Raw genomic sequence first — 21848 nt, forward strand, 5'->3', positions numbered from 1 at the left:
CTCTATTCTACACAGTACAAATACTGCAGATCACATACTGCTGTCACTAATTACTTGCCAGAAATATTTGCAGACTTGGGGTAACACAACGTTGTACACAGAAGAACGTAGCCGCAATTTTGCAGAGACCAGAAGTTACGACAGGGAGAGCAGACTGACAGTTACTGGCAATACACTTCAGGTGAAAGTAAACCAAAACATGAGTTTCAGGAGTGAGCCTAGTACACTCCATCCTCTAACGGGCATTCAGATGGATGGAGGCAAGATAGAGCTAATCCAAAGTAAAACCCTGCATAGTGTAGACAGCAGGCCCTCAACACCAACTGTTTAGTCTACAGATTCATGCTTGTCACAACCCGCTACCTGGCTTTACAGTGGAGTTCAAGCACTCATGCAACACAAGCACTCTGTAGAATTGATCACAGTCCATTAAGTAGAGCAGAATTCAGGTCAGATCCATGGAGCACGAAAGAGTATGAGTTTATAATTGAGAATTCAGAAGGGCTACAGTTAACATGCATGGGAGGACACGCAAGACCTGAATTTAGGCAAGACCTCAGGTTCTTATGCTCTTAATTCCTAATCTAATCAACAGAGATTAAGGCTCGACACGTGGTTTGTTTTTTTCTCTGAGAAAACATTGCATGTGGTCGTGGAAGATTTAATGGGAACACATCAGTTTTTATGATCTTGCATCTTGCCTGGATCACATGAAAACCTTTCAGCAACTTACATCGCACATAAGTATACATTATTTTCTGCCCTTCTATAAAGGTGTGCATAAAGTAAGTAGTGAGTGGCAACAAACTCTTTTTAATATATGTAAATGTATATTTTTTTCTAAATGCAAAGCTGTCAGTTCAGTGCTAATAAGAAAAAACTACAATGACAGCTGACAAAAGAGAGTCAAATAGGCACAGGTTTACTCTGAACACATTACAGTAGTTAAGGGCTCAAAAACACAAAACCAACAGATCATTTGCAATGGTTACAGAAGCACACACAAATCAGAAATTGCCTAGAGGAAAAATTCATTATTTTTCAATGGAAAGACTGATTTGCTCTTCACAGATGAACCCGAGAGCAGAGTGTCATCCAGCGAGGCACTAACATCTGTCACTTCATACATACTTCACACACACAGAAATGTTTCAGACAAGACGAGCGCCAAAGCACCTCTATCACGTGTTGGTTTTGCTGAGTAACAGCAAGACCTGTTAGAAGATCAGCATCAACAGAAAATCTACACAGAATGACTATGCAATTAGATCTGGTGTACCATTTCATTCAGTCTCATACTGTCCAGAATAGCACTTCTACCTAGTAATAAAGGACAAGGCAGTGACAGAGCTAGATGGAATTCAAAAGCTGACAGATAGATTTCCATACGCAGTTAGCATTCGCATGGGGAAGTCATGTCTGAACATGTGGCTAAATGAGCACATGAAAAAAGTACTTGTGTACAAAAAAAAAAATCCCTTTGCAACTAATCTATAGGTAACATTATATAATATGTATATAAGGGGTTGTGCGTATATATAAATATATCTGTATCGTATTTATTCTTTTTCTTTCTATATACGTGCAAGATAGAGGCACTCCACTTGAATTATTTATCGTTCTTGTTTCTAAATTTCTGCTTTTGTAATACTAACATCTAAACATTTAGCCCATAGGTTAGAAAATACTTTTGCTCATTCAGTCTATTTCATCCTAATACATTTTAGAATTTCCTGGCAGGATCCAAGAACCTGTGATGCCCACTGAAGGCAATAGTCACTCAAAGTACTATACCTTTGAGCCATAAAACATGAATAAAAATATCAGGCTTTCACATATTAGTTACCATTATTCTTTCTCATCTTAAATTTGTTACATTTACTTTACAGTTAATGGCGTCTCTATTCAGAAATTTAATTTTCTTTTTATTTTGACCAAGAAAAACTTCATCTACTTCATATGAAATCCATACATAATAAAAAAACAGGTACCAAGAGGGAAGTGTAGTTCCCTTATGGCATGTTTTGCTGTTAAAGCACTAGTAATAGACATCTTTAAAGTTTGTCTCAATCATATAACCTATCCATTACTTACTTTGTGTGTCCTTGGACAATTTGTCATGCTGTTTAAGGAAACAGATTAAAAATGCAAATAGATGTATCACATAAGAATGTTGTTTTCTTATTTTGATGTTTTCAGAGACATGGGGATTGTCACTTTTTTTTTTTAATTTAAAAGGATTTTTTTTTATATATATAAAAATAGTAGAAATTTACTTTCATATGATTATTTCAACAACCTAATGCAACTTATCAAAAGGTTTTTAAGTCACTTAAACTTGTTTTTTACAACAGGCAAGCATAGTGTACTATAGAGCTACAGCTATCAAACTATCACTAGTAAAAAACGTATGGCCATCATCTCCCCACATACATTTAGAGGCCACATCTGCATTCCCCCACACTCACGCACACAAATTCCTAGTGAAAGTTTTGACCTTCTGCTAAATTTCTGTTTCTTCAAGGACAAAAGCTGACATAGTATTTTCTGAGTCAAAATGCTGGTAGTCAGCAGTATCATCACTAGTCTGTGTATTTATAAATGCACATTACTAGCGTGCAATGGAGCCTGTTACTACCTGTAGTTATGATGAATTAACTGAAAAGGAAGAGGAAGAAGACAGCTGTTGTCTGGGCTTTTTTTAAACCCAAACAAAAGCTACAGTCCAAATTTCTGCCATGCGATATGGTATTCCTTGACTAAAAATGCCTCAATGGATGCTAAGCAGATGTTTTGAAATGAGTTTCCATTGGGGTGGAAGTTTATAATTCTCATCATAAATCATAATATAAAACTAGTATATAGACAGGTTAAAATTTCCATTTTTATCATGTTACAAATGAATAATTTCAGCATAAAAAAAAATAACAGAATAAAGCCATATTCCACCTTTTGAGTTGTCTGTGAAAACAGCCCTTGTCAAAGTTATTCTTAGTTACGGAAACTGAAAATCATGATATGCTAGGATTTAAATCTCTTTCTATGGCTTGAAGTAACTTGTTGTAGGAGTAGTGTTTTTATCATCAATGATTTTATGCTTACAGCCTGAAATTATGCAGAGGGCAGTGAAAAGCTTAAGCAGCACTTAGCATTAAATCTGATGAAGATTTGAGAGGATCTTCCATAGTGTACAGTTCTTCATCTAGCATTTGTATCCTGCAGCTGTAGACAAGCTCTTTTCTCCAGATTAAGCTCTGTCAGTTAAAGATCATGCCACCACAGTTGCTCACCTCCATCCACTAACTAGAAGGAATCATCCTCATAAACCAGTTGATGGAGTGCTTAAAATGAGTGCTCCCTAAACTGTGCTAAAAACAACACCGGCTAGGAAGGATAGCTTTATATTTAAATAGGGGGGTTGAATCAGCTCCTCAGATTTTGCCAGCAGCATATTAGGAAGTTTTATGTGAGCCTCAAGAATTATGGGGAGAGTAGCCCCCAGCAAAAGGAGAAAAACTATCATAGAGAAGATGGTAGTATCTTCACAAGCGTCTGTTCTGGTTGACGCATAGCTTGTTGAAAGCTTGACCCTGAGAAAGTAGGCTCGAGATTACTTCCTGAGCATAAAAATTCCTGAGTACAGGAGGTCCACATATTGTGCTATATATAGGAGGGAAGTGTCCATAAATGCTGTTCAGATCACAATCCCTGCTTCTAATGGAAGGACTGAACATACAAACATACTGCAGCACTCAACAGGACAGCAAATGAACCCTCTGAGTACTACTCACAAGACTGTTTTCCATGTAATTAGCAAAGCAATTTTGTGATGGGATCAGTTAATTACATTGCCAAGCAGCTGGTGATACTGTCACATAGTGTGCAGAGGTCTGTTTCTTAAATTCATTATATGGAATGTTTATCAAAGTCCAAAAAGACTTTCAATGCTGATAACATGCTTTACTGTGTTATTTTGTTTTGCTCTTTCTATTTTAATTTTGTTCCACTTCCTTCCCCCACCTCTGGCTTTCTAGAAACCCAAGATACGTTTTAGTAAAGCTGAAACAGCATAGTTTGTTTCAAACAAATAGTACTGTTTCTATATGACAACTAGTGGTTATGCAGCACATATACCATAAAGAACACACATATCTTTTGGAACCGTGTTGGAATGCATCAAACTGGAAAAAGAGAAAAGCAACCTTTTCAGGTTCTTCTGAAAAGCAGTACAGTTCACTCCCCAGGAAGTACCTACAGTCAGGACTTGAGTACTTAGTTGTTTCTACTCACAGGCAAGTCTGTCATCAGCTTTTGAGACCGTGGAATTTTTGGTGGACTACAGCTATACAGGGATTCCCAGGGAAGCTGATCACATGCAACTTCGTTTGGCAAACCTGGAATAAAACAGCAATTCAGTCTCGTCTATCAACTAATATAATAGAACAGTCACCCAGAAGAACCGGGATAAAATACAGCCACCAAAGTAAAAGGAAGGGATGTCTTTCCTGTTGCCCCAAGAAAATTATCCCATCAATCTGAAAACTGGTCAATCATTCCTATCAACACTAGAGTTCTTGAAAATGCATCACAGAAGCATGGTGATTTTTTGCTTTGGACTGGACTAGATCCTCTCTGATGGTACTCAGGTTTAAACTAGCAGCTCTGGTGCGAGTATTCAGGCCTTTAAACACACACACAACTTCAGATTGTAGAGTCCAAAAGCATGGAAGGTTGTGCTTTGTGCAGGTTTAAAAACAAAAAGCTTTTCCATAGTATACCCATTAGAAGTTTATTTGTCCAACAGTTTTCTTTTTTGGTCTGAGAAAGCCTTTTTTCTTTAAACAGAGAAATAAATGGACAAGTTCCTCGGTCTGTTGTATGTGCTCACTATGCATGTACATTCACTCCAGGGGATTTTGGATTTGTCGGTAGCTAAGGGGAATGCATGAGATCTACTTCTTAAAACACTGGCAGTACATCAGCCATGGAAGCAGACTAATGATAGCGTGAAAGGGAAATGACTTTCAAATCACCCCCTGCCCACTGTGTCATTAATGCCAGCATTAAAACAAAACTGACAGCTCTTTCTCAACCATATTACACTGGTTTTACTGTCATGTAGCTCACTGAAATCTCTTGTAGCCCACTGCTGTAAGACAAGAATGAGGCCATGGTACTTTGAGCATATCCACTACTATTGTGGGCAGTCCAGTCACACTGGAACTCTTGACATTATTACTTGTCCAGTTATGAGCAAACAGCAGAGACATTCAACGTTTCCTATTTGAGACAGTGAGAAAGATTCCACAGGGCTTACACACAGAATGGTGGTTATAAAGGAAAGACAGGCTATAGTATTTTATACATCCTTTCAGACCCAGGCATGTATGGGAAAAGCTTTGTAGCTAGCCACAGTAAAGTGAATTTTCAGAGAAGGGAAGGGAATCAGGAAAGTCTTAGGTCTTCAAAATCAACATCCACAGTATCTACTGAGACTAAGAGCAGACTTTCCAGTGAGGCTATATTCCAGGAGAGATTTCCATCATATGTTTAGCATATTGCTACAAGATGGAAAACGTCCGTGCTGTTGCCACAAACCATAGTCTAGTTCTGGCAGGAAGAGCCTCAACAAGTGGTGGACCAAACAAGAAGAATGCAGGATACGGTCTTCAGAGAGGAGGGAGTCTTTGTTCTTTTTTTAGCACCTCACACATCCAGTTTCCTAACCATGGCTTCTAGGCATTATGGTAATATAAATAAAGAATAACAGTCAGTGTGTTGCGCCATAGCTCTGATATTCCTAAAAGGCTGTTTATGGCATAACAGTAATCAACAACAGCTTGACAAGCTATACGTGTGCATTCATAGAGATGATCTACACAACCAACAGTATATGCTTACCAACAGGTGATGTGTGCATACCCATATATAAACACAGCTCTGTAAAAGAGGTGCCTTAACATAGAAAGAAAAAATAAAACAGGAATTAATTTCATATTGCAGGATTGTAAGTCCCACAATTCAGTTAATTTTTACTCTCCATAGTTATCTTGGCTTTCAGAGACAAAATAGTTACTTCCTTAGATTAGTCCGAGAGCTTAATTTTAGCATTTAAGAAGCAAAACACTGACATAAAAGTTTTTCATTTAATGTGCAACTACCATGAAATTCAGCCTAATGGGAAAGAACATGAACCATTTAAAGTGTTTTTCAAGTATGAATATATTTGCCTATTCCTTCCTGTATCAGTCAACCAGAATCACCACATGAAAAAAATGCATTCTTGTATCTTTCTTCCTCTCTCTTTCTCCCCCTTTCTTTCTTGTGCTCTCTTTTCTTAACTTGACTGACGGCAATTTTTCGCTGTTAAATCTTCTTGAATCAGAAGTAGAACCACTGCTAAGTCTTAACAAAAGCATTGTACTGCATGTACTCAAGGGAAGCTGCCCTGAGAAGCAATGCATGGATTTGTTCCAGTTGAGAAAACAAGCTAATATTTCCCTTGCCATAAGAGGAAATCAAATGTATAATCTTTGCTCAAGGGTTAACCATACATTTCTCAGAAAATATACTCAGCAAAATAGTGTTGACCTGTAGCACTTAAGATGTACTTGCCTTCACCTACTCTTTTTCCAGTCCTCCAGCCAACCATTTAGCATAGAAGCTTGCATGCATACAAAGATTTTAGCTATATTTTAGAGTCTCAAATTACCTATGTGCTTTTTCTTTAAGGCTGTATTATCTATCTAGAGACTTCCCTGAAACCATGAGAAAGTAGTATTAAAGGCAATTTGGGGGCACCTTAGTAAATCAGTTCTTATAATCTTGCTGACTAATTCAGGCTTCTTAAGACATCAAATTGTTTGCTGTAATGATAGTTTAAACAATCTTTATCATGCAATTAAGTTCTGAATTCACTGCTACTTGTTATTTTTATTTCTTCTTTGCTTGCTTAGTCACAAGAAGATGCTTTGGCCTCCAGTTAGATTTCAGTTCTTTGGAGCATTCGTGAAATTTATTTCTGTTTTATTAGGAGAATTTAGATTGTTGTGGAAATTACTGTCTACTCTTTCCCTGTTACAATATGCAGCCTATTGCATACAAAAATGCTGTTGCTGGACTTGTTTATAAGTTTCATGTACTACCTTAGTCTGGATTATCAAAACTAATGACAACAATATCCTCTTCTCTTACAACTTTTATTTATCCTTTCTAAGGATTAATTTGAAAGACTGCTTCTTCCAGTGCTGTTATGTTTATGCAACATATTTTTCTCTTTTATTTGCTGACATTAAGTTTTATTTAATGCATATTGTACTGCCTGCTGAGGGTCAGTATTTGTTAATCTTGCCTGATATAAAAATCCTACTCACATACTACCAACTTTTGTAAGCAGAAATGAACAATGGACATAATTGAAATAGCCCTCAAGTAACTGTTAATTAGAACAGAAGTTTTATCTGTATTATGCATCTTTAATTTGACAACTTATCTTTTCATAAGCACGAATAGAGGATTTAGAAAATACCAACTAAACATAGAATTCTGGCATACAGTAAACATAAAAGGCAAGCCTGCATGGCTCTGGCACCCTTTGTCTCCTAGCTAGAGAAATTAGCAATGGCTAATGGAAATCAGTAGCATTAAGAAAGGAGTATGATCAGGTACTATCAAGCAAAGATGCCAGTGCCAGGTCTTCCTGAAATGGAACAGTCATTCTGACGATGACCCTCCTTGCCCCGTGAACTTAGAAAATGCTCAATTCTACTAAATACAGCTATTTTCAAGGTAGAGATAATAATACTAAATTATTTGATAGGATATAAAGAATGACTAGTTCAGTTTCATAGTGAGAAATGATCAGTATTATTGTTATATTTTGAAATATATTAAAATATTTCTTTGTATGGTTGCATTTTTTCAGGAAGAGAAGCTGAGGTTTAAAAGGGGAGTTTCTATCAAGGCAGCCTGCCAAAGGCTGCTCTGTGAACCCACAAGTTTAGTTAAAGTTATCTTGATATGCCTTTTCCTTCATCTGTAATATGAAATCTATGAATTTCAGAAAAAGCTATTTTAAAACATTTCAGTAACTTTTATTATAACACTTCTATAATACAAACTTTCAAAATGACAAGACAAGAAAAAAGCCCATCAGCTAGGCAAATACTGTTCCTACAATGTAAGTAGGTAAAACAGTGACAGTTTTTGAACATGTATCTCAGCGCTCCCTGAATTGGAAAATTTTGTATGAATAAAATCAAGAATGCATTTACAGTGCGTAAAGTATGCACATAAGCGCTTTCTTGAATTGAGGCCTAACTTCTTTGTCCACAGTCTCTTTATAAATTAATAGCAGAATCCAGCTTTTTGGCACATTAGCTTTATGAAACATGAGTTAGTGGGAAACACTATATGCAGTAGAATTGAGAATAAAATGAAAAATACAGAGCAAATAGAAAACACTCAGCAGGGCCAGGGGGCGTAAAGTCTCCGTGAAATCCTAAATTCAAATATGCCGTAAGTCATGACTGAAATAATTCGGCTGGTTTCATCTGAGTGGCTAACAGAAGGGGCTTGTTCATATCATTACATTGCAAGAGAAGTGTTTATAGCTGCCAGGCTTTGTTCCAGAGAGAAAAGTGGCAAATAAATGCATATTATATATAAATACATAAGCAGGGTAGAAAAAAAAATAGGTAATGGTAGACAACAAAATATTCTGATCTATCTTACTAAGCATCATTGGAGACTCTCATAAACAACAGTAATTCACAGCACTAGTAAATGATGTTTATAAATGAATGAAACCCTGATGACATCCTTCTCTGAGGAGAGAAGTAGAAGTAATCCCCTCAATCGTTCTGTGTGGGGGAGCCAGAGAAATGCACAAACCAGTGATACGTGAAAGGTAGACTAAAGAGTTCAGGGTCTAACTTCGATGATGCTTCTGGCCTAAAACGCTAATAAGTCCTTCACCATCTTTGTAACGCTGCACTTGCCATAACAGTTACATGGGGAAAAAAGGAGCAAGGTCAGGGTGCAGATTCTGCTTCCAGAATAAAAGGAAGGTTTTTATCCACACAGTGTGCTTCACACCGTGGCCACAAAAAGTTGGGGTGGCTTAACACAGGGAATCTGCTCTACCAGATGAGAGACAGGAATGGTTAAGGCTGGTGTTGCTTTCTGTGTGCCTCCGCTAGTGAAGCCACGAGTCTGCTACTAAGAACAAAAACAGCCATTCTGGTTTTTTTCCCAGGAAAGAGAAGTGTCAGAACTGACACAATGTTTGCAGTAATAAGCTGTGTTGGCAAAATTCTTGTAGATGTCACCAAAATGTAAATGACTCAGGGAAGCAATCTCCAGAAGAAAGAGACACAGAACTTATTTGCATTTAGCAGGGGATTACAAATATCATTGTTCTCTCTCCTCCTCTCAGACTGAAACTGTTGGCTCAGTGTCAGCAGTGCAGAGATGCATTTCTCTTTCTTGAAACTAGTTTAATACCAAGAGGATAAAGTGTGTATCCCTGTGCTTGTCAGCTAGCTCTTTTTCACACATACTTTGCTGCAGGAATCCTGATTCTCAAATACTAGGAATATAGTATATGATATAGTACAGCAGAAACATGTAGAAGTACGTAATTGGTACAGAAACAAAGAGGTTAGTCAATGAAAATACAAGACAGACTCATCACTTCAATAAGATACAGTGAGGTCAGTCCACAAGCTTTTGTTGGGCGCCAAACGTTTTCTTGCCCCGAGTACTACACTGGAGATAGTAGTCAGCACGGGCTTTGCAAAGTACTACAGAAACCCCATTCTGGAAATACTCGTGGAACATGAGTTAAGAAGAAGGACAGAAAGTTTACCTGATGATAAAAATGCATGAACGAGACAGGTATAATGCAACATCTTAATTTTTGTTGTCTGGAGAAAGGAAACATCATCAGGGTAAAAACAAAATACACGAAGATAGTACAGGAGTGTTACTTACATTGCCCACTTTTTAAGAAATATAAAGCAAAATATGAAAAATCTAACAGACATAAGTGCCATACTTTCACCATAAAGAATAAGTAGCACAGTAATCCCCACTGCAGAAGAGATGAAAGCATCAAGGAAAAAAAAACCCAAACCCATGTTTCCATAGCAAGTCTCGTTTCCTATTTTCTATCTTCACATAACCCATGTAATATTCATTAGAAGTAATTGCTCAGCTTAAGGAAACAGTGTGCTGGTAATTCATCCCTCTTCCACAGGTCATAAAAAGTGCAGGAAAAATATGCGGAATTAGAACGTGACTTAACGCAGAGCATAAGACATAGATCATGTGCCGCAGAAAGTCAGTTGTGTTTAATTTAAATCACAAGTCAATTCAAGGAAAAGCAGAGTTAAGGTATTGCCCTTCTGGTTGCTGACTTACAAAACATATTCAGTTAAAGTGCCACTCTACTCAAATGCATTGGTGTGTCAATTCACAGCCTCAGTTGCAACCATCTGTCCTCAGAAGACTGCAAAGCAATTTGAACACTGCCGGCCCTTTCAGTAGGCACACAATAAAGTGTTCTTCTGACAAAATTGGATCATACTTGTACTAATAGAGGTCAGCATGGGATTTCACAACTGAACAAGCCAAAAAAAGGGTCACAGTCTCGATGTGCTAAAATTGTGCACATTTAGTTTATTGTTTGGTGCTGGAGAAATTGACTTGTCTCATGAGAGATGCTAACATCCTACTGATTTGGTGTTGGGTAACATGCTACTCTTCAGCACTAATACCATACCTTCCCTTTGAAAAGGGAGCAAGCATTTAGACTTTGGATGCCAAGTTCCTGATACATCCTCTTTTCTACTGGGACAGAAAAAACTATGTTGGATATAGAGGTGGTAGATTTCCAGTCATGTAGCTGTCCACTGCACTGCAAAGTCCAGCAAGCACCACGTCCTCCCCACTGTGTAGGACACTATTTTATCCTAACAGGGAGCTAACACAATGCAAAATAAGTTCACAGATTTTCCTTCTGTAACCCACCAAAAGCCATGTGACCTGTTATATAGGGAACCACAATGCCCTGCCACGTGTTACTTAGAAAAATGGGGCACCTGCAGCACCAGAGTTATATGGGGATAGTTCTGCTCTCAATCCACTCCCTTTAGCAGTTGTTTCATCCAAGTCAGAAGGGAAGAGATGGGTGAGAAGCCTGCCGCCTCTGTCTCCTCCACAGTTATGACGAACAGGCAAACTGGCATTCACCAAATGGAAATAAAACATGCCTTAAAGTCAGCATCTCTCCTACCACTTTATGGAAACATGAAAACCTTGCTTCAGTCTGCTAAGTTGCAGTGAAAAAAGCCTAATTTTATCAGTAAAAATTGCCAACAAGAATGAGAAGAGCTCTTTAATAAAGGATGATAAGTGAAAGCTAAGATTAAGGCTGACATTAGGCAAACTGATTTCATATTAATCTTGATTTGGGATCATAGCACAGCAACTATTTGTGATAATATATGTATATACACATTTGTAGGAGGCAGACATAGGTTTTATGGGTTTGATGTATTCATATTAAATTATCTTGAGTAAGAGTCCAAAGGACAGTGTTTATAGAGTAAATAAGACTAGTGAAATATTCCATTAATTCAAAGACATCCATCACAAATGTCACCACATCCATACCATAGAAAGAGGTTCCATACAAATGTTATGTACATACTGATGGGGCCCATGGCTGTAACCCGTTCCTCTCTCCCCAGGCCCCTGAGCCCCAAATTGCACACTGCACCCAGGACTGCTTTTTGTGGTAAGGGAACTAATCCTTTTAAATCAGTCTTTGACCTAGCTGAACAGGCTAGTGACTGCACTTGCTCCATCTTTTTCCTGTCCACCCTAAACAAACTGTTCTGTGCAAGGAGCAGAGACAAGGTGCTGTGGCAGAAGGAAGAGGTGTTATTGTTTTCATTGGCTCTTCAGTATTAACTACTAGGACAAGTAAGTTGAATGTATTTTTATTTGGACAAAGCTTAATGGAACAACTGGTACAAATGGTCTTTGAAAAGAAAGATCCCATTCTTACAGATGAGGGTTTCCTTACCATCTCCTCCATGATTTCCTCCTTCCACTTAGGAAGGTGTTGTCACCCTAAAGAAGCCACATCTAAAGCAAATGTGACAGATCAACTACATGTTATTCCAAGGGTCAAGCACCCTTCTCCCACATTTATTTTTGTATTTCAATACCAATAATGAAGATCAAGTATACTGTCTTTACAGGAACATAGTAATTAGAATTAAAAATTGTTACTTCCAACTTCAAGGTTTTGCCTCGTCTTGATTTCTCTGCTTAAAATTGCTTTTAGAGTTTACAAAAAAAAATTACTAAGATCAAAAACAATTTGCCAGAATTCCAGTGGAGAAAAATAACAACTTCATTAAAAAAATACACCCATAACAAAAAAGTATATTTCAAATCTAATTCACTAAGCTTGCAAATAATGATTATAGTTATGTTCCTAACTTACAGATGCTTGCATGGATGAATAATTAATCTGATCTCATACCATGATCATTATGCTTGTACATTAAACCTGCACATGTAAAACTGGTATGAATGCAGTTTTGAAAGAGACAGCATTCCCCCAGCACATCTTACTGACATCCTTCTCATTTGGAATCCTACCTCGGTGAAGTGTCTGCTTCTTTGTGATTTCATGTTTGGGAATAATTGAGAGATGAGCAGATAACTGAGCCAGTGCACAAGATAATTTGACTGGACACTGTATTGATTCCTCCTATAATGATTCAGGAACTGGTGGTGAAGAAGACTGGTTTGGATAGAGCAGTAGTAGTGCAAAAGAAATTACAGGGTACCCAAGCTTCATCAGTGATATCTACCTCATAGTCAGTGAGAGAGTAAAAAAAGAAATCTTGTGCTAAATTAATCAGAGGAAATAAGACTGTAATTCATACAGTCAGTAATCATCTTGACAAATATTGTAAATTAATGCATTATACATTGTTCATTACTTTTTATCTCAGTCACAGTAATTTTCTAAGGTTGATATATATACATTTCTCTCTGCAGAGATTTTGGGCAATAAAAGGCTGATAAAGGGCAACATGAGGAATAAACATATGCATAATTAGGCTATCTCTAATCTTTCTTCACAGACAGGGTTTATCTCCAAGTAACATAGGAGATGAACAGGAGCAGTGACTTTCCTTTCAGAACCAAAAATCTCACTGAACAGTCTTAGCACTTCCTGAATCAACAAGGTTGCCCACACCTTCACAAGCATTCAGTGCTTGCAAGCTCAGGTATATTGTTAGCAATGAGGCCATCTGTTTTGATCATCAACCCTGTCTTCCTTGGCCCAACCCTAAAATCTGGTACTTTAGGAAACTATGCAGCAGCTGCTAGTTAGAAAAATCTGTGATCTCATCCCCAGAAGGACTTAACAGATAGTATTAACAAGTAACGCAGTAAACATGAATACATCAATTATTTTAATAATCCAAACAGCATGATATTTCTTGTATCATATGCTGTCAGCACAAGGGAGATCAGAGGATCTAAAGTGAAAAAGTCCCTGCAATATATGATATTCAGTACTGCGTTTAGAACAAATTGTAGTAGGACAACATGCACAAGCTGAACGTCATAAAGCTGTAGGTGTAGCTCCATAACACACAGTGGTTATCCTTGTTAACATTTCTAGCAGATTCCTCCAATTAATACCAATGCAGAAGCTATCTAGAAGAAGGCAGGGGTTCAAACAGGATTTTATTTTTGCATAGCGTTCATACCTTCCTTGGTAAAGAAGTGCAATCTGTCCCTTTATCTCCAGTAGCTAAAAAAAAGAAACAAAAACCAAAAAAAACCCCAACAAGAAAAACCACAAACCAAAACCACACACAAACAAACGAAAAAAACAACCCACACAAACCATCAAACCAAAAAAACCACACCTAACTTCAAACCACATTCTCTTACCAATTTACAATGGAAGGCAGGGCCTCTCCCTTCTCCAAGTCATGAACAACATATCACTGTAGTACAGTTTCAAGACACCCCCCACCACTCTTGATTAAGACCCCTCAAAAGATACCTTGTGATGCACAAGACAAGAATGAGGAGTTAAAGGAACTATTTGATACACGCAGAGATTTCAAACCTTTCCCATTTAATGTTTTTCCTCAAGTTTCAGGACAGTGGGCAGTTTGGATTTAAAAAAAAAAAAAAAATAAAATCAAAAAAGCATCCACTTTCCATTGCCATTCTAACTGGGCATTTTGCCAGTACAATTATATTTAGGATATGCTGTGAAGTCCATGATTTTATAAATTCTGAGAAGTAGCTGTTCACCTGCTACTCCAAGGTAACGTTCATATTTCAAAATTGCTTTGAGGCAATAGGGTAATTCTGAGTTTACATCTTGTCTCTACAGCAGATCAAAAACTCACTGTTAGCTTTTTAATAATTAATGAGGCTCACCTCGGCTTTTTACATATTTCACTTTCCAGTTACAATAACCATCAGGAGTTCATGCTTACATTAAAGCACAAAAGCTTTAAAGAAAAAACAGCCACCTTTTCTAAGCTTATTTTTGTTCAATTTCAGCAAATTAATCAGTCATTGCATTGCTCTTGCTTTAAGCAATTGAAGTTCAAGGCTTCCATATTGTCTTAGCATTCACTTGGTTCACTGATTCAGCTAACGCTCACACAGACTGGTGATCTGTGGTGGGAGGCCTCAGATTTCAGCCGTGTGTCTCACCAGACTTTGGACAGGTGACCTGTGGAGATCACTGGGGTAAAATGTGAATTCCAGCCCTGGGGTTTGATCACAGTTGTTGTTACTTTGTCCTCTCCAAGAGCCACTGCACCTTTTCACAGGAAAGGACCAAGTTTTTACTGCTGTTCAAAGCTCTGTGACTCTACTGCTGTTGGAAGGGATTTTCCCCAAGCCTTTAATTGCAAAGTCATCATGAAGATGGTGTCCAGCACAGACAATACCTATCCCACTGTATTTTGCTAGGATTTGATATTTCTCTAGTAACCCTGGAGCACCATTTTTCCCCTTTTAATACTTTCAGTGCTACTTCACTTTCATGAATAAGCCTTTTTCAGAACAGCATTCACTTTTCTCCAGCTCACACATTGTATTTCTACTGTTGTATAAAATAGAAGCTATTTTCATGCTGTCAGTTTCTTCACAAAAAAATTCATTGTCTGCTAATGCGAAGAATATAAAATTTCAGCTTTCTTTTAATCTTCAAATGTCTTTTAATCTGATTGTTCACACATAAGAAACTGAAGATGTTCATATGTTCACACCAGAATTGAAGTAGCAGCGTATCCAGCTATCTCATGCAAATATTAGTCCACGTAAGAGCAGGTGCATACAATTTACAAATCTAAGTTGAGCGATCTCTTTGAGAGGGTGATAAATTCTTCTAATGTGAACTCTTTACATTGCACTCATATTGAAGGACATTCTGAATTCTCCTGTATTGCAAAACTATAATGTAATATGTACCTTTTTGGTAGTGAAGTAGTATGTTTAATTAATTTGAATAGAAACACCTTAACTGACCACACCATGTGAATCCACTTGGCCTCATTATGAGCCTAACAGTGTAACTCTTACCTGCCAGCACATAGTTAAAATGAATAATTAAGGCAGATAAGAGAAAACTGAAGAAGGGGTTCCCTTTTTTTTTTGGTGATTCTTTTTTAATTTGTTAATCTACAATTGTAAAAGTCCATTCTGTTAGCAAGTATGTAGATGAAAATCCCTTTGCAGTCATGTGTGATCAGGATAACCAGGGACAGAAATAACTTCCTTTTCTGTTACAAAGTTGTTTATATCTTCCTCCATATATTTGCCCATGCACTTGAAAGGGGATAGAAGAGGATTTTACATCAGCCTAGATACTAGTTTCTCCACCAAATATCTCATAGCTTTTTTTCAAAACAATCTCTTTTCTTCTCCAGTTGGTAAATGGGAACAATTTAACAAACACATTTCCACTATGAATATAAATAGAAGTAAGAGAGGTAGGATGGTTTGCATACAGGCATGTTAGGAGTTAATAGCAGGGCTCAGGAAACAATCCAGGGTCAATTTGTGCTACAGTGGTGGGTTAATAGTCAAAGGCAGATCATTCTGCCTCATCCGAAATAGTAAATTGTGTCCAGAGATGAAATCACAGTTATCTGATAAACTGCAAGAACAAGTTAGTGACCTTTAACATTAGACTAAACATACCAAGCACATCTCTTTGATGTGAACACCACTACTGCAAGAAGGTGGAAGGTGGATGGTATTTCTCTCTCCCTGTTGTTCCAGGCAGTATTCCTAAAAGAGCTTTCATTTAGGTAATCTTATTAGAACCACCCCTGCAGGGTACACTCATTTTCTGGACTGAACCATTTTCTGCTCTCTTTTGTTCAAAAGGCCACAAAAACTAGCTAGCCTTAAAAACAGTCAGTATTCCAGGTTAAGACATTGTCAAGGGTGCTCTGTGGGCATCGCAGAGGTTCTAACCTACATGCAACACCGTTCATTACGAAGGGATTTATAAAACCTTTGTAATTCAAAATTTAATCAAATTTGCTATAACATATAATTATTTAAATGGAGTCTAATCTAAGAAACAGTGTGCTCACAGAAAAAGTCAAAGTTCCTGTTCTAACCTTACTCTGCATCTTTCTATTATTATTCTTACTCAATCTCATTCAGTAGCAATGCAGAACAAGGCACACTGCAATTTGTTTCCTTTAGAAATATTTTTTTTTTAAATCCTCTTTGCAAATAATAAATAGCTTAGGTTTAAGAACAGGGAGGAATACCCACAGCCTAGACTTCTAATTGCCTGGAGAGAAAATGGTGCAGCATACACAGATGTTTCTCAGGGCATCTGTAAATATCAGTCCTTCTTAGCATATGTCTTCTGTTTGGGGAACAACCCAGGACCTCTTCTGACTTCCCAGCAAGTAGGAAGTACTTCATCTCTAGCAGCTATCAATTTTTACTCTATGCTGAAACTAGCCTTTAAGTGGAAACTACATTTTATACTTAAAATACACACATATACACACTGTGGTTTATATAGAAAGGTGAATAAATGTACTTTCCTAAAGGCTACACTTGGTGGGGGGGGGGGGGGGGGTTTGTTTGTTTTTCAGTCCTTCCTCTGCCATCTCAAATGGAAGAGCAACCAACATCATATTATTTATAAGAAGGAACTATGTGGAACCTATAAAATAAGCTATATGTGTAAGGCAGCAGAATGTTATGCTGCTCCTGGAGAAACACCACTGCCTGTCAGCTGGGTGGAAGTTACTTTCTCCAGCCCTTCAGTGGTGTGAGTCTTATCTCCTCTTTAAGCCTGACTCAGCTCTGCCAGCCAAACATAAATATGGGAGAGGGCAGAATACTTTATGTGTACCAAGCAGCCCCTAGACACTGCACAGCGTATATATGGAATGGTGTTTAGCTGTATGGCAAGTCCTGTACTCCGAACTACCAATCCTTTCACCAAACAGGTCTTCTATAGTAAGCAATAGGGATTTTAAAGAAAGGGATTTTTCCCCCCCAGTTTTTTGAATAGTAACATTTGAGTAATTTAATTTCTATAGATCTTTCAGTGTCCTTGAATTTTGGTGGCTCCTTTAGCAACAAAGAAACTAGGTGATGGAAATCATCCCAAGAATCAATATCTGTTTTGCTATTACTGACATTCCTGCAGCTGTCTACGCAGAAGTTCTAGTCCTATTCAGACAAAATCTGAGGGAATGAAATCACTTCTTAATAGTATGAGAAAAATCCTTGATTTATGCAGGCAGATACTGCTGTAGCTTTTACAGATACAAATGATAATGTAAGTCATACTACAGGCTTTGTATACTCTGTGACATCAACACCATAATTCCTATGGAAGTGCATAACACCACTGCAAAGCCATTTTAATTATTTAAAAAATTCAAGTCACCTTGAAACAAAACACTGAGATATATCACATATGATATCACTTCAACTTAAAGAAAGATCTTTGGATTCCAGCATTTGTTAACAGGTTTCTATCTTAGTGCCCGGTTCCTTACATAACTAGCTAGATCACTATTTCAGTTGTCATTATTTTCTAAGCAGCAAATGTCAATCATTCCTCTACATGGTTTTTTTTAGTAGATTACTACTATTGAAGACTGGAGATGAGGATGGAAAAAGAAATAGGATTATTTTGATAGGAAAAGTCCTAAAGAAGCCAAAGCACTCTAGGAGTGTTCGAGGTATATATAAGGTGGATATGATTCCTGAAGCTCAGTTAGTAGTTCCATCTCAGAATTTTGTTGCAGATATCATCTTTATTAGCTCTTTTCCAGAGATTCAAATCATGTGAGCAGGTTAACGATTGCTGAAAGATGCTGGTTAATAGAGCCAATTGAATAGTTCAGTGCAACACAAGGGAAATACAAAACTTCATAATTTAAAAAGTCTCATAAATTTGAGCCAATTTAATAATAATCAGAAGTGGATAGCTGTTTTACAGATTCATAAATGCATATAGCAGGCAACAGAACAGAAGTCAGCTGCTCACCAGTTGTTACTGTTAAGAGCTAGCAAGAATTTCATCATTGCCTTCTCATTTTCTCTGTGGAGGTGGAAAGTAAAGTTTGTAAAGAATGGAACTTTTCTGTGGAAAGTTTTGGCTTCTGGGTTTTTTTTTTTCCCCCCAATATAGATTAGGTTTCCTGCCTCAGCTAATTCTTCGATGAGCTGTCATCTGCCCTATAGCTACCTCTTTAGGTCACATTAGATATAGTACAGACAGAGCTCAACCTCCTAAAGACAAGACATGAGACATCTAGATCACAGTTAAAGCAGACAGACTGCTGAGGTAAAATATAGAATTATTTGCCAATTACATTTTTTCAAAACTTTCCGTCTCAGAATAAAAAGAAAAATTCTTATATTGCTACATTTTTTTTCCAAATTCTATATGAGAAGCTTATGTGCGAAAATACCAGAGTTTCTCACAATAAAAAAAAAAAAAAAAAAAAGCTTTTGCCCTGGTCAAGTCACTACCAACCTAAGTTGGATCTGAACTTATGAAGGTAATTTTACTTTAATGGATAAAATAGGATTCTCATCATACTTATTTCCAAGCCCTAATACAGAGTTTCTGAAAAAAAGTAATAGGTTCGAGTCTTGCTTATAAAATTGTATTAGTTCAAAGTTGTTTGTATATGAGAAAATAGGGGAAGAAATATATTGTCCATCACAAAGTGGGCTGTTACACTTCCAGAGTGATTTGTTTCACTGCAGTGGTATTTATCATGTTGATAAAATAGACCATGGATCTGAAAATTGGAAGATTTTTCCTGTTAATTTGAAACAGCACCTATACATGCTGCTGTGACATCAACATAATACCCTAAAGCCACAGCATCTGAAAAGATTTATTTTCTGAGCCCTTATGCAGCCACATTCTCTTTGCTTCTGACATTCTCAATTTGCAGGCTGCTGGTGATCCAATCTTATTCATTCTGGCTCTATAATAAGGATGTCAAGCAAGAAGAGAAAAGTCATTATCTGATAGCCAGCAGACATGATAAAAAGGCAGAGTTAGGCATCTCAGAGGAAAGGCCACCCTTTCTGCCTTGGATGAGCTTCTCAAGGTCATGGACGGCTTTTGTACCTGTAAGTATGCTCCAAATTCACTTTAAGCCGAGTGCATCAGATAAAACTGAAATGTCCCTATCACAATCTCATGTCTGAATAAGATTTTTATTTTTTACTATTAATCAGTAAAAAGTTTTAATTATAAGTAGAACATATATATGCAGTGAGAAAGATCAAAGAGGCAATGTGAGCTGCAGAGAAACTTAGTCTAAATTTGTGGGACCTGCCTGGTTAATGGCATTCATATGGGTTTGGATTATGCTGAAGTATCTCCCACAGTAGCAATAATCAGGCAAGACTAGTTAACCATTGGTATAGAAAGATTTTTACCTCAAATTTAAGAATAATAATGAATATCATCTGGTTTGGGGAGCTGTTTAAATGTCACAGTTGCAGCAATTGACAGCAAAAATAAATTTATTCATCGACTTTGTCAAATAACTACTAAGTACCATTCCAGAAGATAAGCTACCATCAAGCACAAGTTAATGGGCTCTCATAAGCAGTAAGTGGATGAAAGTTTGAGCTGCAATATACATGAGCTAAACTAGATCAACCAATCTTTAATGTATGAATATGTACACCATACAATGCCCTTCACAAGCCACATTAAGGTAAAAGTTTGAAGCAATCTCTATATGGTTATTATTGAATATCAGTTGTAGCTTAAGAGGTAGTTTAATTTTATGTGTACAAATCAGAAAAGCATACACAACAGGAGAACAACACGTGACTGGCCCCTAGGCTGTAGGTAGCAGAGGCAAACAGTGTGAGAGAATTAAATATGCTCCTGGGCCTCCTGAACTGAAAATTTCTTTCTCCGTACTATTTGTATGGCTCTTGTAAAACTGATTTATAGAGAGGACATTTCTCAAATTATTCTAGTCTTCCACTCATTTGCTCAACTTTGCTACAAGATAATAAGGTAAATGCAAAAGGACCACTAGCCTTGCCTGTTCTTAGCATCATCAGTTTCTTTTAAACACTATTTAAACATTAAACATGCTCAGGTAGCAGTTCTTATCTGCTTCCTATATCTCTCTAGAATATAGGAAGAATCTGATGCGCAGTGTTTCCATAGCTGAATGAGTATAACTGGTGAGCTGAGTGGTTTTATTCTTTTGGTGTTAAAAACGCACAGATATGAGTTTGCATTGTAGCATGACAGTCCGTGCTACTGTATAGCTGTTTTAGAGGGCAAGAACCCAAACATTCAATGCATTCAAATATTAAGGCAGTGCCACCTAATTCATTACACTTTACACAGGCCATTGCCATAGCCAGATGTACAAAACCCTTTCTTCAGTGACCAATTTTCCATCTTCCATACTTTAACGATAGCTACAAACTCCCTGTACTTGCTGAGCTTTTAAGTCTTTCTAGGTCCCTAGTTATTCCTACCTTAATAAGTTGCCATCACAGCTGCTGTAGATCTTACGTGATGGAGCACTCAACAATAGGTGTGCCAAGATTAATCTTTTTACCAGAGGCACAGAAGGTAGTCTTGTGAGAAGACAAAAAGTAGATTGCAAGACGCTATTTGAGGAGAACATACCTAGTTTCTTCCCTATCCAAACTGGTCAGAATTAGTAAAAAGCACAGTATTTTCCTCTTTTTTTTTTTAATAAGGGGGGGAGGAGGAGCATTCGGTTCCAGTTTTATCATTAAGTGGGACTCTTAACCAGGGAGTCAGAAGAAAGCATAGATCCATCCAAAGTGTTCCATGGAAAATGTGCTGATTTCAGTATCATGTCTGACAGAGCTGAGCTGTTCTCATAAGCTTTTCCTTTTATGGAATTACTGAAATTTGTTTAATACTTTGATGACACCTAAGGATTGGAAAGGTTAAAAAAAAAAGTAGTATCAAAACTTGTTAAATTGCCATTCCATTTAAAACTGGCAGGTTGTTTGCACACACACACAAAAAAAAAAGGTATAAATGTAAATCAAATACAGGCCAGATTTTGGTCTGAAGCCACTCCTGATGTATACTTGGGATAACCAAGATAAGTCCCATAAGCAGATGACATCCTGGCGTTTATCTAGCCTAAGTGAGAACCTTCCTCAGGATCCAGATGGAATAGCTTTGAATCCAGAGACTTTTTTTTTTTTTTTTTAAAGATTTAGCTCCTATGGGGCCTTTGCATTCAATGACTTGAATAATA

The 21848-nt window shown here is 37.3% G+C and overlaps 1 protein-coding gene across 1 annotated transcript in view; it reads left to right on the plus strand.

Annotated features, from left to right (window-relative positions):
* The window catches only part of BEAN1 (brain expressed associated with NEDD4 1), a 60079-nt gene that overhangs the window by 14169 nt on the left and 24062 nt on the right, over positions 1-21848 (plus strand). The gene's annotated exons all lie outside the window — the stretch shown is intronic.

The sequence above is a fragment of the Gymnogyps californianus genome, chromosome 12 (genome assembly GCF_018139145.2).
Source record: "Gymnogyps californianus isolate 813 chromosome 12, ASM1813914v2, whole genome shotgun sequence".
Lineage (NCBI taxonomy): Eukaryota > Metazoa > Chordata > Aves > Accipitriformes > Cathartidae > Gymnogyps > Gymnogyps californianus.